This window comes from Lissotriton helveticus, chromosome 1_1 (genome assembly GCF_964261635.1).
Source record: "Lissotriton helveticus chromosome 1_1, aLisHel1.1, whole genome shotgun sequence".
Classification (NCBI taxonomy): Eukaryota; Metazoa; Chordata; class Amphibia; order Caudata; family Salamandridae; genus Lissotriton; species Lissotriton helveticus.
In genome coordinates, this window is record NC_136057.1 from 1,367,932,425 (window position 1) to 1,367,946,932 (window position 14,508).

The 14,508-nt window shown below is 49.2% G+C and overlaps 1 protein-coding gene across 6 annotated transcripts in view; it reads left to right on the forward strand.

Annotated features, from left to right (window-relative positions):
- DMC1 (DNA meiotic recombinase 1) overlaps positions 1-14,508 on the forward strand; it is a 1,265,506-nt gene that overhangs the window by 1,153,306 nt on the left and 97,692 nt on the right. The window lies entirely within an intron of this gene.

Consider the following 14,508-nt stretch of genomic DNA (forward strand, 5'->3'; position numbering starts at 1 on the left):
CAAACACTGAGATTGCTTGTGAGGTAAAATTGCCACTGATTTGTTTTAATGCAAAACACATATCGAACATCGCTCACCGGCAGTAAATCAGTTTTATTCACATTTCAGATACATGCCTGATGCAGAACAAAGCTTCACATTCAGCATGTTCAAACTGATTTCTGTGACTTCTATTTTTTAGTTCAAAACCCCTAGCCCTTCTTTCTGGAGTGGGTTGGGGGTACAAAGGACCTCACCTTCATCTCCGTATTCAATACACTGGTTGCATCAATGAGTTAAACAAGCACTGAATGGCTCTTTAGCTGCTGAAAAGTTTCAATGCAAAGGAATGGAGGGACATATCATCCCTTATTTGAGGGGAGGAATCATTTTAATGAGGCTCATACACTATACCTGCATAGAGAAAGGGGTGGAGGTAGTATGCAGAAGATCTGGAAAGTATGGCATAGATTCAGTGTTGATTGTACACCTCTTCATGTTAATTGTTACAGTACTCAGCAGGCTGGTTAGATCTGTATAGCTTGTAATCATCCAGTATTAGGGGTGTCTTTCATAGATTCACATGCCTGAATCATTCCCCGTCGTCGGAGTAGGAGTCCCACGGTATATAAAAAAGCAATAAAATGCCATAAAATATATAGCAAATATCAGAAATACCAAACCAGGAAGTAAGTAGCACCAGCTACAGCAGAAAAAACTTCCATACTCGTGACTATCCAAGTCATTATGTGTTAGTCCAAACTGCAGCCAATCAGGCGACAGCACCCACCAGAATGTTCTCCCCAGAGGCTCAGGCTCTCAGATTTTCTACCGCACGTCGTGTGAAGGGAGTCTCCCTGAGCTCTGCTCAGTTTTTTCTTCTACATCACTGTTTCTTCAAGTTTTTTCAAATGTCTACTTCTAAATCCCTGTTCAGGGCCTGTGACTCTTGTGGGAAGCCAAGACTTTTCAAGGAAGATCTCCACAAGAAATGTCTATATTGCCTTTATCCTGACCATAAGGTCAAGGAGTGCAAGATCTGCCGGACCTTCCCCCCTAAAACCATCAAGGATAGAGAAGGACGACTGCTATTGTGGCTCAACAGACTCAAGGACAAGGATGACCCTGTGTCTGAGGTAGGAAGCTGTGCCTCTGGCTCTTCATTTCTTTCTACTAAGAGGAAGGCTGAAACTGAAGTTTCATCTCTAAGGGCTAAGGTGGTTAAGAAGTCTAAATCCTCTCAGGATGCTCCTGGGCCTAGTACTTCGAGTACAACTCTCCCACCTACTAAAGGGGATTCAACGCCCTCAAAGAAGTCTGGGACAAAATCAGTTCCCAAGAAATCTTCAAAAACAACGCCTCCTCAGGGGCCACCATTGACAATTTCAACGTCAAAAAGGGACTGTGTTTCCTCTCATGTGGCCACTTCGACTACCTGCACCATGACTTTCTCCTCGCCAAAGCCTACTCTTGTCATGTCTTCAGCTTCATCGCCTACACTGGTTCATGTCCAGATCAGGCCTATCTCGTCGTCGACAATTGTCCCGTCGACGACGGCCAAGATACCGTCGACGAGTTTCTCGTCGACGTCTATGATGTCGACGGTTGGATCCCCGTCGACGATGAAAATGGTACCGTCGACGAAGCCCTCGGCGTCGACGGCCCTCCCGTCGACGATCAAATCTCCGTCGACGGCGAAGTCCACGTCGACGAAGCCACCGTCGACGACCTCGACGACGACCCCGTCGACGATGCTACCGTCGACGACCCCGTCGACGAAGAGATCCTCGTCTACGCCGAAGCCACCGTCGACGAAGCTACCGTCGTCGACCCCGTCGACGACCCCGTCGACGACGATACCGTCGACGAAAAAACAGAGTCAACTGCATACAGATGTCCCGTTGACGCCGCCTCTATCAAGCTGCACCACTTTACAAGTTTGGTCAGCGCATACAGCAGGGATTACATTACCATCACCTGCAACTACGGCTACGCTCTTGAAAAAGAGAGCTACTACGGAAACTATTTCCTCAACGCTTGTGGTACCAGACAAACTCTTGGATTCCGATGAGGAAGGGTCCTATGAGGATGAGAATTTCGGGGCAGCTAGAAGTCCATCTGACCTCCGGATTAAGGTACAGGAGGATGTAGAGGAGGAGATGGAGGACACTGAGCCCACTTCACATGCTGACAGGCCTGCTCCGGATAGGCAGTTGCCTGACGATTTGTTTCGCAATCTGCAGTACATGCTCAGTGACTACTACAGACGTTTCCCGCCTTCAGAGTCTGGTGAATCTACAGTATCTACACCAAGACCTCAGACAGTGCCTCCGCTTTCTAAGCGGACGCAACCATTGACTACTGTGCCGTTGGAGGAGAGACGTCCAGCGTTACCTGCGTCGGAAGGTTCAGCTCCTCAGCCACGGGAGGAAGAGTCCTCCGAACATGAAGAACAAGAGGAAGGAGAACTGGATAATGAGTCAGAATCGTCGGAGTATGAGGATTATAATGCAAACACGCCCTCTCCGGCAGAACCTACTACATCTGAGTCGCCACCTGTGGACATTGCCTCATTCCATAAGATCATGGATAGAGCAACGAGAAGGTTTATGATAACCATGGAGTCAAAACAAGAGGATTGCTTCTTGTACGATTTCAAGACTACACCACAGAAACAAAGTTGGACCATTCGAATTATAGAATTTATCTGGAAGGAAGGACTGAAGATCATGTCCAAGCCAAATTCTTTACCAGCAGTGCTCCCAAGAGTAGATAAGAAGTATAGGGCGCCAAATACTTCTCCAGCATGCCTCATCGGACAAGCTAAAGCAGACTCTGTGGTAGCACAGGCAGCGCAGAAGAGATCTTCTAATCCTACGTCTCAAGTGTCTGTTCCTCCAGACAAGGATGGGAGGCGCCTTGATTCTATCGGGAAGAAAGTTTCTACTATTGCAGCTACGACCATCAGAGCCGCAAACTCCCTAGCCATTCTGGGACGATACGACAGGCAGATGTGGTCGGACATCTCGCCGTACATGGACAAGCTGCCTGAGCCTGATCGAACTGAAGCGAAGAAAATACTTCAAGAAGGAGAGTGTGTCTCCTCTGAAATGATTGACGCTGCAGTGGACGTTGCTGCCACTGGATTTCGACAGCTAGCGGGTGCAGCTGTTCTCAGGAGGCAAGGATGGCTGAAGGCAACATCCTTCCGACAGGAGGTCCAATCCAGAATTATGGACATGCCATTTGATGGAGAATTCTTATTTGGAAAGCATGTTGATGAGTCGCTGGAGGCCATCAAGAAAGACACCGAAACGGCACGTTCGCTGGGTACTCTGCAATACCGGAAGTCTTCCTTTCGTGGAGCAAAAGGAAGAGGGAATTTCTCTAATAGAGGAGGGTACAATCAACAGCGCTCCTATTCTTCCGCCCAGGGAAACCAAAGATTCCAGCCATATCGGCAGCAAACTTATGGGCAGAGAAGAGGCAATTTCTCTCAACCTCGAGGAAAATCTAACTATCGAGGGAGAGACAATAAGAAATGAGGTACGCTTCCTGCCACCACTTTTTGCCAACCCGAACCAAATTGGAGGACAAATATCCCAAAATTACTTAAATTGGTCCAAAATTACTACAGACAAATGGGTCCTGGATGTAGTAGCCAGAGGTCACATTTTGGAATTTGTAAAAGCTCCCCCAAATTGCCCCCCAAAAGGACCCCCTAAAGCACACCTCAAGGAGCTATTCACCCAGATCAACACAATGATCAGGAAAGGAGCAATCGAAAGGGTACCTCCTCATCAGAAAGGAAAAGGCTTCTACTCAAGGTTTTTCCTTATTCGCAAGAAGTCGGGAGAATGGCGCCCCATCCTCGACCTGCGAGCCTTAAACAAATACCTTAGAAACTTACATTCAGGATGCTCACACTTCAGGAAATCCTCCAATTTCTTTCGGCGGGAGAGTTTATGGCAACACTCGACCTTCAGGATGCATACTTCCACATACCGATCTTTCCACGACATCGGAAGTTTCTGAGGTTCAGAGTGGCTGGCAGGGACTTCCAGTTCAAAGTCCTTCCATTTGGACTGCGGTCAGCTCCCAGAGTGTTTACGAAGATGTTGGCTCCAGTAGCGGCCCATCTTCGGTTGCAATCGATTCAAATATATCCATACCTGGACGATTGCCTTATCAAGGCCAGTTCTTTCGGCATGGCACAAGATCACATTCAAAGAACTCTGTCGCTGATGCAGAACCTAGGCTTCTCAATAAACTTAGAAAAGTCTCACCTCACGCCAGCAACAAGAAAGAATTTCTTGGGAGCGACACTGGACACCAACCCCGCCCAAGTATTCATCTCAGAGGACAGGCAAGACAAGATCCACCGACTCGCTGCGGCACTGTTACTAAAAAAGTGCGTTTCAGTACGCATGTTCAAGTCCTTCCTCGGGATGCTTTCTTCCTGCATTCTTCTCACCCCCAACTGTCGTCTTCGGATGAGGCCCTTACAAGATGAGCTCAGTTGCCAGTGGATCCAAATATCAGGATCCTTCGAGGATATCATTCAAATTACCCCACGAATGCGACGAGCGATACAATGGTGGACCCACCGATCCAACTTGCAAGTGGGCTGCTCCTTCCTCGCGGAAGTGCCCAGGTTCATAGTAACGACCGATGCATCAATGACAGGCTGGGGTGCACACCTCCAAGGCATGACGGTCAGCGGGAAATGGAACCAGGTCCAAATGAGATGGCACATAAACAGGCTAGAGTTACAGGCCATATTTCTAGCCCTGAAGTCCTTTCGAGCAACTCTACAAGGGGCCTCAGTCTTAATACGGACAGACAACACCACCTGCATGCATTATCTGAACAAGCAGGGCGGCACAAAATCAGCCCGGTTGTCGCAACAAGCACAAGAGATATGGAGTTGGGCCCTGACTCACAATATCCATCTGTCAGCGGTCCATGTTCCGGGAATCGCCAATGTGTTGGCGGACTCTCTCAGCAGGTCCGGGGGCTGCACTCATGAATGGGAACTACATCTACCATCTCTACGTCGCATCTTTCAGAGGTGGGGGCATCCGGACTTGGACTTGTTTGCGACCTACCAGAACCGGAAATGCCCATACTTTGCAAGTTGGGTTCCCCACAGGGACTCGTGTGGGGATGCCCTTTCGCTGAATTGGAATCAAATATTCGCGTACGCCTTTCCACCGATACCTCTGATCCCGAAAGTAATCAGGAAGATGAAGAAGCAGCCATGCCGGTTGATCCTGATCGCTCCTCGATGGCCCAGGCAATACTGGTTCACCGAACTACTCCTGCTCTCGGAATGCAACCCTATCCAACTTCCGCGCATTCCGAATCTTCTATCCACCCAGCAGGGCAGGGTTTACCATCCGGACCCGAACTCGCTCAAATTGTCAGCTTGGCTCCTCAGCACATGGAGTTTGCACACCTAAATATTCCACAAGATTGCCAGGAGGTGCTGGCGAAAGCCAGGGCTCCATCCACAATCAAGACTTACCAACTTAAATGGAAACGTTTCTGTACATGGTGCCAATCTAATGATCTGCATCCCATTCATGCAAAATCAGAGCAAATCCTTCCTTTCTTTCTACATCTGGCCAGATTAGGTTTGGCACATTCTACGCTTAAAGTCTTCTTAGCAGCCATCTCTAGGTTTCGCCAAGATGGATCAAACTCTTTATTCTCTGTAAGGATCATACAACAATTTTTCAAGGGGTTATTTCGCATGTTTCCGCCGGTCCGGAAACCTCCTCCGGCATGGCATCTGAATATCGTACTATCTCAGCTAATGCGTCACCCTTTTGAACCAATCCATAAGGTGGACCTAAAATTTCTGACATGGAAAGTATCGTTGTTACTAGCCTTAACATCGGCTAGGAGGGTCAGCGATATTCAAGCTTTTACATCTAAAGCACCTTTCATTCAGTTCACCACGGACTCAGTGGTATTGAGAACTAATCCAACGTACATGCCTAAAGTGCCTCTGGACTTTCATCTGAATGAACCGGTTGTCCTAAAAACATTCTTTCCAGACCCACAATCTGCGGCTGAAAGGGCGCTACATTCTTTAGACATTAGAAGATGTCTTAAATTCTATCTTTCCAGAACTTCTGCCATCCGCAAGACAGACCAACTGTTCGTGGCTTATGGGCGGCAACGCCGGGGTTGTGCAGTTTCAAAACAGACCATTGCTAGATGGGTCTCCTCTACGATTGGACTTTGTCATCAACAGGCTGGTAGACCCTTACAAGCATTGCCAAGAGCACATTCAACTAGGGCAGTTAGCTCTTCCACTGCCCTTTTTGCTGGTGTGCCACTTCGACAGATCTGCAGAGCTGCCACGTGGTCTAGCAGGCACACCTTTACTAGACACTACTGTCTAGATTCAGCAGACGATGCAGATGCTTCGGTTGGAAGAGCAGTGCTTCGCAATCTTTTCAAATAAGGTGAGCCTCTGTTTCCACCTCCTCATTTATGCTCTTTAGACGTTTGCTCAGAAATTTATGATTACTGTTATGCATGTCTACTGTAGATATTTATATACATATATGATATTCTGACGTCTACGAGCGTTATGATGTGAGTACTGCTTACTATTCTGATTCAGGCATGTGAATCTATGAAAGACACCCCTAATACTGGAGAAGAACAATAGTTACTTACCTGTAAACAGGTGGTTCTCCAGTATTGGTGTCTTTCATAGATTCACATGCAACCCGCCCGCCTTCCCCCAGAGACTCTCTCGGATAGCATGGGACTTCACTCCTGTGCGCGAAAATCTGAGAGCCTGAGCCTCTGGGGAGAACATCTGGTGGGTGCTGTCGCCTGATTGGCTGCAGTTTGGACTAACACATAATGACTTGGATAGTCACGAGTATGGAAGTTTTTTCTGCTGTAGCTGGTGCTACTTACTTCCTGGTTTGGTATTTCTGATATTTGCTATATATTTTATGGCATTTTATTGCTTTTTTATATACCGTGGGACTCCTACTCCGACGACGGGGAATGATTCAGGCATGTGAATCTATGAAAGACACCAATACTGGAGAACCACCTGTTTACAGGTAAGTAACTATTGTTCTTCTTCATGTATATATATATACATATATATATATATATATATATATATATATACACCCACACACAAACATATATTCCTACATATATATATAATACATATATATATATATATATATAAATGCCTGAAAGTGTTTAGTTTTGTGATATATATATATATATATATAAAATATATACACACACACACACATATATTTAAGTGTCTGATTCATTTTTAGGTCGAGCCTAGCGTAGCGCGCCTGCGCTGCTCTAGGAAAGGGCCTCTTGGAATCACTCCAGACTTCCCAGAGACTTCTCCGTGTGGGTCAGACTCCGCCCACACATTCCACTGGCCTGTGCGTTTGGCTTTCAATAATAAAAGCACGCACATGGCCAAAGACGGTTGCATGTCCCGCCATTCCTCTAAACGTTCACTCCTGTTAGATTTGGGGTTCTCTGGTTGGCACAGGTATGCACTTGTGACAAACAGGGACCCTCTCATCTAGTCAGGGCAAGGGACTTACCCCTGCTCACCCTCTAGGCGGCATGGCGCGAGCAGACAAGGCTAATCCCCAGAGCGTTCAGAGTTAAGCATTTGTAATAACACACAGTAACCAATTGACACACTACAGATGGAGACAAAGCTGATTTTATGTAAAAATATACTTATTTTATATGTAGGCTTAAGGACAAGTTCCAATAACACTTAAGAAAGGTTCCACAATACTAGAGGCAACAATCCGTTCATTTGGCAATGTTCTTAAGAAGGTTGGGCGTGTCGTAGCGCTCCTGTGTGCTTCGTGCGGTGCGAGCAAACGGGCCTTGCCGAGTCTCACGCGCCTCACGGACACTTTAGTCCGAGGCGCGATGCGTGGTACAAGGCGTACAGCGATGCTGGTTTCACACAGGGGGACGAGTCGTAGCACTCCCGTGCGACGCGTACAACGTTGGAAGGAGAGGCTTTACCAAATTGTACGTGCCTCGCGGACACTTCAGTCCGGGGCGCGGCGCACAGTACGATGCGGTCACAGAACCTTTGTTCTTTGTGGGGGGTTGGGGGCAGACGGTGCGGTGCCGGTCAGACGTCCCACGTCGCGGTGCCTTCCTTGTGTTAAGAGCTACGGTTCGGGCAGTAGTCACGGTACGTTGGGCGGCGATGCGTTGTAGGGCGCAGGCTCTTCTCTGCAGAGTCCTCTCCGGTCCTGAAGGGGGTGGAAGCGGCTGAAGGCGATGCAAGCGGCGGTGCGATCCCAAGGTACGGGACGCATCCAGCCGCACTACGCGCCGCAGCTGCTCAGTCACAGCGGCGGGCGGGTTCAGCAGGACGCCACACGGGGGAAGGCGAACACAGGCGAACACAGGCGAGGTCCGTCCTTACATTGCGAGCTACGGCTCGGGGGCCACAGAATCGCGGTGCTTGGACCGGACAGGTCCGTTCTCTCGTTGCGAGCTACGGCTCGGTTGGGCAACAGTCACAGTGCTCGGGCCAGGCGGGGCTGGTCCTTACGGTGCGTACTGCGCAACGAAGGTTCAAAGCGCACTCAGCTTTCCCCAGTCAGCGCTGCAGGGACAGGCAGCACAATCAGCAGCTTTTCCTTCAGGGGAGTAGAGCCCAATGTTTCTGGGGTTCAGTTCAGGGGGCAGGCTCACACGCAAGCCCTTGGAGATCTTTTTCAGAGATTGCACAAGTAGATTTAAAAAGTCTTTCTCAGTCTTTTCCTCTCCTTCTTGCAGCAAGGCACCCACCACAGGCTAGTCTCCCAGGTCAGAGACAGTAGTCCTCCATGCAGATTTCCCAGGTCCTTCTCTTCGGGCAGAGGTTCTTCTTAGCGCAAACAGGATCTGATTTCTTAGGAGCAGGGCTCCTACTTTTATACACAAAATCCTTTGTTCTTGCAGGCCAGGGGGGCCTTTGCCTAATCCAGTCCAGTCCCTGAGCACTTTGTTTTGCAGACTCTGGCTTCTCCTTTCAGTGAGCAGGGCAGGGACATCAGACGCTCCGCAGGAGGTGGAGCCAGCATTGTGGTGACAAGTACAGTCCAGGAGTACTCTGTTGACAGTCTTCCCCTCTCTCTTCACAAGGTGCAGGGCAGAGACATCAGCCGCTCCCCAGGGGGCGGAGCCAGCATTGAGGTGGCAGAGCACAGCCCTATTCAGAGTCAAGGGGCACTCCCCCCACCCATCCTGGTGTAATCTCTCTATTCACCACCTGTCAGCCCCAGCCTTTCTCCTGGAATTCCCCAGCCCTGTCACACACAGAAACCAGACAGCAGAGACACATCAGAGCAGAGGCGAGCTGAAATGGTTAGGCAAGCAAATACTAACTTTCTAAAAGTAGTATTTCCAAACATAGGATATTAAAATAAACTTTACTAAAAGATGTATTTTATTATTCTGTGTTCAGGCATACTAAACTTGACTTTCTACCATGTTCACTGAGCCTGCTGGGATTATAGGGTGTAATAATTCCAGCAGCCCATTCTGGCCTATGAGAACAGGTAGCCTTACAATAGTGAAAAACGAAAATGGCTGTAATTCACTATTAGGACATGCCACACACATCAGGGCTTGTCCTACCTTATACTTACAATGCACCCTGCCCTTGGGCCTACCATAGGGGTGACTAATATGAAGTTACGGGAAGGTTTTTTTTTTTTTTTTTTTTTTTTTTTTTTTTTTTTTTGAGTTCAACACTGCTTTATTGGGCATGATAGTAAAGAGTACACAGCTGTTCGTGCCTACAACCCGGAGGCCGGCAGCGTAGTCTACGTGACAAAACACAGCCTTGTAGCCGGCATCCCTGAGGCCCGGAGGCGTAGCATATGTATGAACAAGGAGTACAGCACAGTCAGTTGTGTTCGGCACTGGAAGGATGGGCCGCAGTAGAACAGTGGTTTTAGAAGCAACAGTCAGTATCGTAACATTAAAAACAAATAGAACTCCCCAACCATAAAGAAACCCAGAGGCAGTTCAGTCATCTACGGAAGTCTGTGGGTATGAAATCAATAAAGCATCAGCAAAAGGTAGAAACTCTCATGATAGAACAGCAGCATTGTGGCACAGTCAATTCTTGAGCCAGTGAAGCTTCCCACAGTGGTAAGCGCAGTGGCGTGGAATGTAAATGTGGTACAGAAGGGTAAAGTTGTGTGGGTGTGTCTGTTAAGATGTCAGAGGGAGGGCGGCCTGGCCGGCGGTGAAAGGGAAAGAGGGGGTCAGCCACCCTTAGGAAGAGGGGTTCCAGCACCCAGGACCAAGTGGTGTACCAGATGTCGAACAGTGTATCCCAACACAAAGATAGTAGGTCCCGGTGTACAGTGCCCAACATGAGTAGTATTTAGGGGGTCAGGGTCAGTTGTCGATGTGAGGGCCGGAGGACACATCATCGGTCGACATCAGGGGCATCGTCAGAGGCGTCAGTCTCAGTGGATCGTGTTAGAAGATATGTCACCAGCGGACCCCATATATCTTTAGGTCGGCTGGTTAGAGGTAACAGCTCAGTGAACGTGGTGTATTGGTCTTGACAATGGGTCAAATCCTCCAGCCATTCCTTGAACTTGGGCGCCCTGCCCCGGCCCCACCGACAGGCCACACGCCGTTTGGCCAGTAGCAGCGCAGTGTCAATGAATTTTCGGCATGTACTAGGGACCTGTGGCGTATATCCGAGAATTGTCACCAAGGGGTCCATGGGCACCTTGGTACCAGTCATGTCCTCAATGGCACCCGACACTTGTTGCCAGTATAGTGACACCTGAGGGCACTCCCAGGCAAGATGCAACATATCCGCATGAGCTGCATGACAGCGCGTGCAGCGATCATCCCCTGCCAGACCAAATCTATGCTTTTTCACTGGCGTATAATACATCCGCTGTAGGAATTTGTAATGTATGATTTTCAATCTGCTGCTGGCAGAAATGCGGGAGGTGAGCGCACAACAGTATAACCATTGTTCGTCCGTGATATCAGTGGCCAGCTCAGCGGACCAGCGCGTCCGTGCGCTAGAGTCCGGCATCGTGGCCGCGCTTCGAAGTTGGCGATAGAGGCCAGAGACCAAGTGAGTCCCGTCTGGAGAACATAGCAAGAAATGAAGGGGTGGCAGAGCCTCCGGTTCATTAGGGAAAGAAGGTAAGATGTCCCTCAACCCCGCACGTAGTCGCACATAATAAAACAAGTCTAAGGGAGTGCGGGCATGTGCCGCGAAGAAAAGGTCTGCCGTCTTGAAGCTTCCGTCAGCAAATAAGTCGCCCCAGCAGGAGACATTGATCTTTGCACAGAGGTTACGAAAACCCCGTTCCCACAGTAGGGTGAGATTAGGGTGGTAGGTAAGCGGCAGTTTCGGCGAGTAGGGTAGGGGGCAGGACAACCGTTTCGCTATCCGGCGCCACGCATCCATTGTGCATGATACCGAGGTGTTCGGCGTGGTGATGGACGATTCCGGACAATGGAGTAGTCCACTTAGTGGAAGGGGGTGTACTATCCAGTCTTCTACCGCTATATGTGGCATAAACGGCGTGGGAGCCATCCAGTGGTAAGCGTAGTGCGCCTGCGCACATAGATAATATTCTAGAAAATCAGGGATGTCAAAGCCCCCTTTATCATAGGGTAGAGTAAGCGTGGACCATTTAAGCCGGGGGTTCTTGCCTCCCCAGAAAAGCCTACACACCTCCGTTTTCAGTGTCTTAAAGAAAAAGGCGCCCGGGTAGTAGGGAATGTTAAGGAAGAGGTAGAGAAAACGGGGGAGAATAACCATTTTGATAAGGGATGCTCTGCCAGCCATGGAAAGCGGCAGGGTGATCCAACGATCCACAGTGGAGGTCAGCTTGGTAATAGCTACTCCATAATTAGATCGCAATGTCTCTTCCCGATCCCGGGATATACGGATTCCCAGATATCTAAGATCCGTCCGGCACCACTCCAATGGGTAGTCAAGAGGAAAATCCTCCACCGCAGCCGTCAAGGGGAAGAGTTGGGATTTAGACCAGTTAATGTGTACCCCTGACATCCCACCAAATATGATGAATTCCCTGAGTAAGGGATTCAGGTGTATCACTGGGTGTTTAACATATATGGTGATGTCGTCAGCATAGAGGGATACGTCGATTTGTCGCTGTAGGCACTGTATCGCCCCGTCTCGATGTAGTTGACGCAGGCGACAGGCGAGAGGCTCAACCGCTATGGCAAATAGTAAGGGAGAAAGTGGGCAGCCCTGGCGCGTGCCTCTGGTGATGTCAATAGGTTGCGACAGGCGACCGTTGATCAATATCCTCGCCGTGGGATGAGTATAAAGCAGACGAACCCAAGATAGAAACAAAGGCGGGAATCCCATACTAGCCAACACCGAAAATAAGTAGGACCATTCGACAGAGTCGAAAGCCTTAGTCGCATCTAGGAAGACAGCTGCGATAGGTGTGTCAGGATGAACCGTGCGCAGGAGAGAGAACAGGGTACGAAGATTGTGTGAAGTTGACCGGCCAGCCACGAAGCCAGATTGATCCGGTAGTACGATTCGAGCCATTAGTAAGGACAGCCGGGTAGCTAGAACCTTAGCGAGAATTTTTACATCACAGTTCAGGAGAGAAAGGGGGCGATAAGAGTCGCAAGAACAGGGGTCTTTACCGGGTTTCAAAAGAGAGGTGATAACCACTTCACGCATGGAGCCAGGAAGAATGCCATCACTAAGGGACTCCGAGTATACTTCACGTAACACTGGAGCCATTATATCAATATAGGCTTTGTAAAACTCGGCAGGGATGCCATCCAGCCCAGGGGCTTTACCATTCTGAAGGGACATAATGGCATCACGGATCTCGTCAATTTCGAAAGGTGCCGCAAGGAATGCTCTATCTCCATCGCTTAGCCAGCAGAGCGCAACATCCTTTAAATAGCTGGTATAGGACGCTTCGGAGCTCGAGATAGAGGTGTATAATGCATGATAGTGTGCAGTGAACGTGTTGAGGATTTCATCCGAGTCCCTAATGGTGGTACCGGATGCGTCCTCGAGTTCGACAATAACATTGCGACCCTTAGGGGCCTGAGTGAGCATTGCAAGTACCTTCCCAGGACGATCCCCTTCGCAGTATTTCCTGGCCCGCCAGTGTTTACCACGAAAATTGGATTCCCTGGAGACCTCCTCCTCATACTTAGAAAGTGTCTCCCTGAAAAGTGCATGCAGTGTAGGGTTAGTGTCCTCCACCATCCGGCATTCCAGGTCCTTCAGCTCTCCCTCTAACGTGCCAATGGTGCGGAGTATGTCGCGCAAGACTCCGCAACTCTTAGAGATACAGTATCCCCTAACGGTGACCTTAAAGGCCTCCCATATATGTTCCACCGAATCCACAGAACCCCTATTTCTAGGGAAAAAAGCGGCTATCTCTTCAGCTAGTTCAGTGCGGAAGACAGTGTCAAGCAATATGTTAGGGCGGAGTCTCCAGTGTGGTCTAGGGTTATCCCATCCCGGCATGTGGAGTTGAAGCATGACAGGACTGTGGTCAGAGTATGTCCTGGGTAAGTGCCTTCCCCCTGTTAATGTTGATGCTATCTCCTTGGTGACAAGAATATAATCCAGGCGTGCCCATGTTCCCGTGTGAGACGTGAAGTGTGTGCCTTCCCTCCTGAATGGGTGCAAGTGTCTCCAAGCGTCAATCAGCTCGCCCTCTGTAAGCACCCCCTCCAGCGCCTCACGTGCTCTAGGTTTGTAAGTGCATAGCCCATCCGCCCTATCTAGGTGTGGCACCATAGCCAGGTTGAAATCGCCTCCCCAGATGACGTGACGTGAGCCCACAGCCATGATTTTGCCCCAGAGTGCAGAGAAGAAGGTAGGATCATCCGTGTTCGGTGCATATGCAACAGCAAACGTGACAGTATCTCTCCCCAGCCTGCCCCACAACAATGCATACCGCCCCTCACCATCCATCAGTTCCCCACATTTATAAAACGGAACATTGCGGGCCACAATAATAGCCACCCCTCTCGCATATGTGGAGTACGAGGAGAAAACTCGATCCCCAGCCCATCTACTCGCAAAAGTAGGGTTAGTACGTGGCGGCAAGTGGGTTTCCTGTATCATGGCAACCTGCACATGATGTCTATCCAGATAGGCTAGTACACTACGACACTTCTTGGCATTATTTAGACCACGAACATTCCAAGACATAGTCGTCAATTGAGAGTTAACATTTAAAGTAGCCATAGGTAGGTCAATAGCAAAAACAACAGTACCAACCAATGCAATAGGTGTAGTTCAAAAGCATTCCACCAAGTTAAAAGTACAGTTTGGCGCATAATCTGCATACCCAGTCCCAGTGATAGCTGCCTCGTCTCAAAACTGCCAACCCTCCCTCCCACCCCAGCATCCCAATCATGCCGGTAGCCGATGAACCCCCCCCACCCTCCCCCCCCCCAACCATCCCCTTCTAGTCTCTGCAACAACAACAATAAAAACAGTAG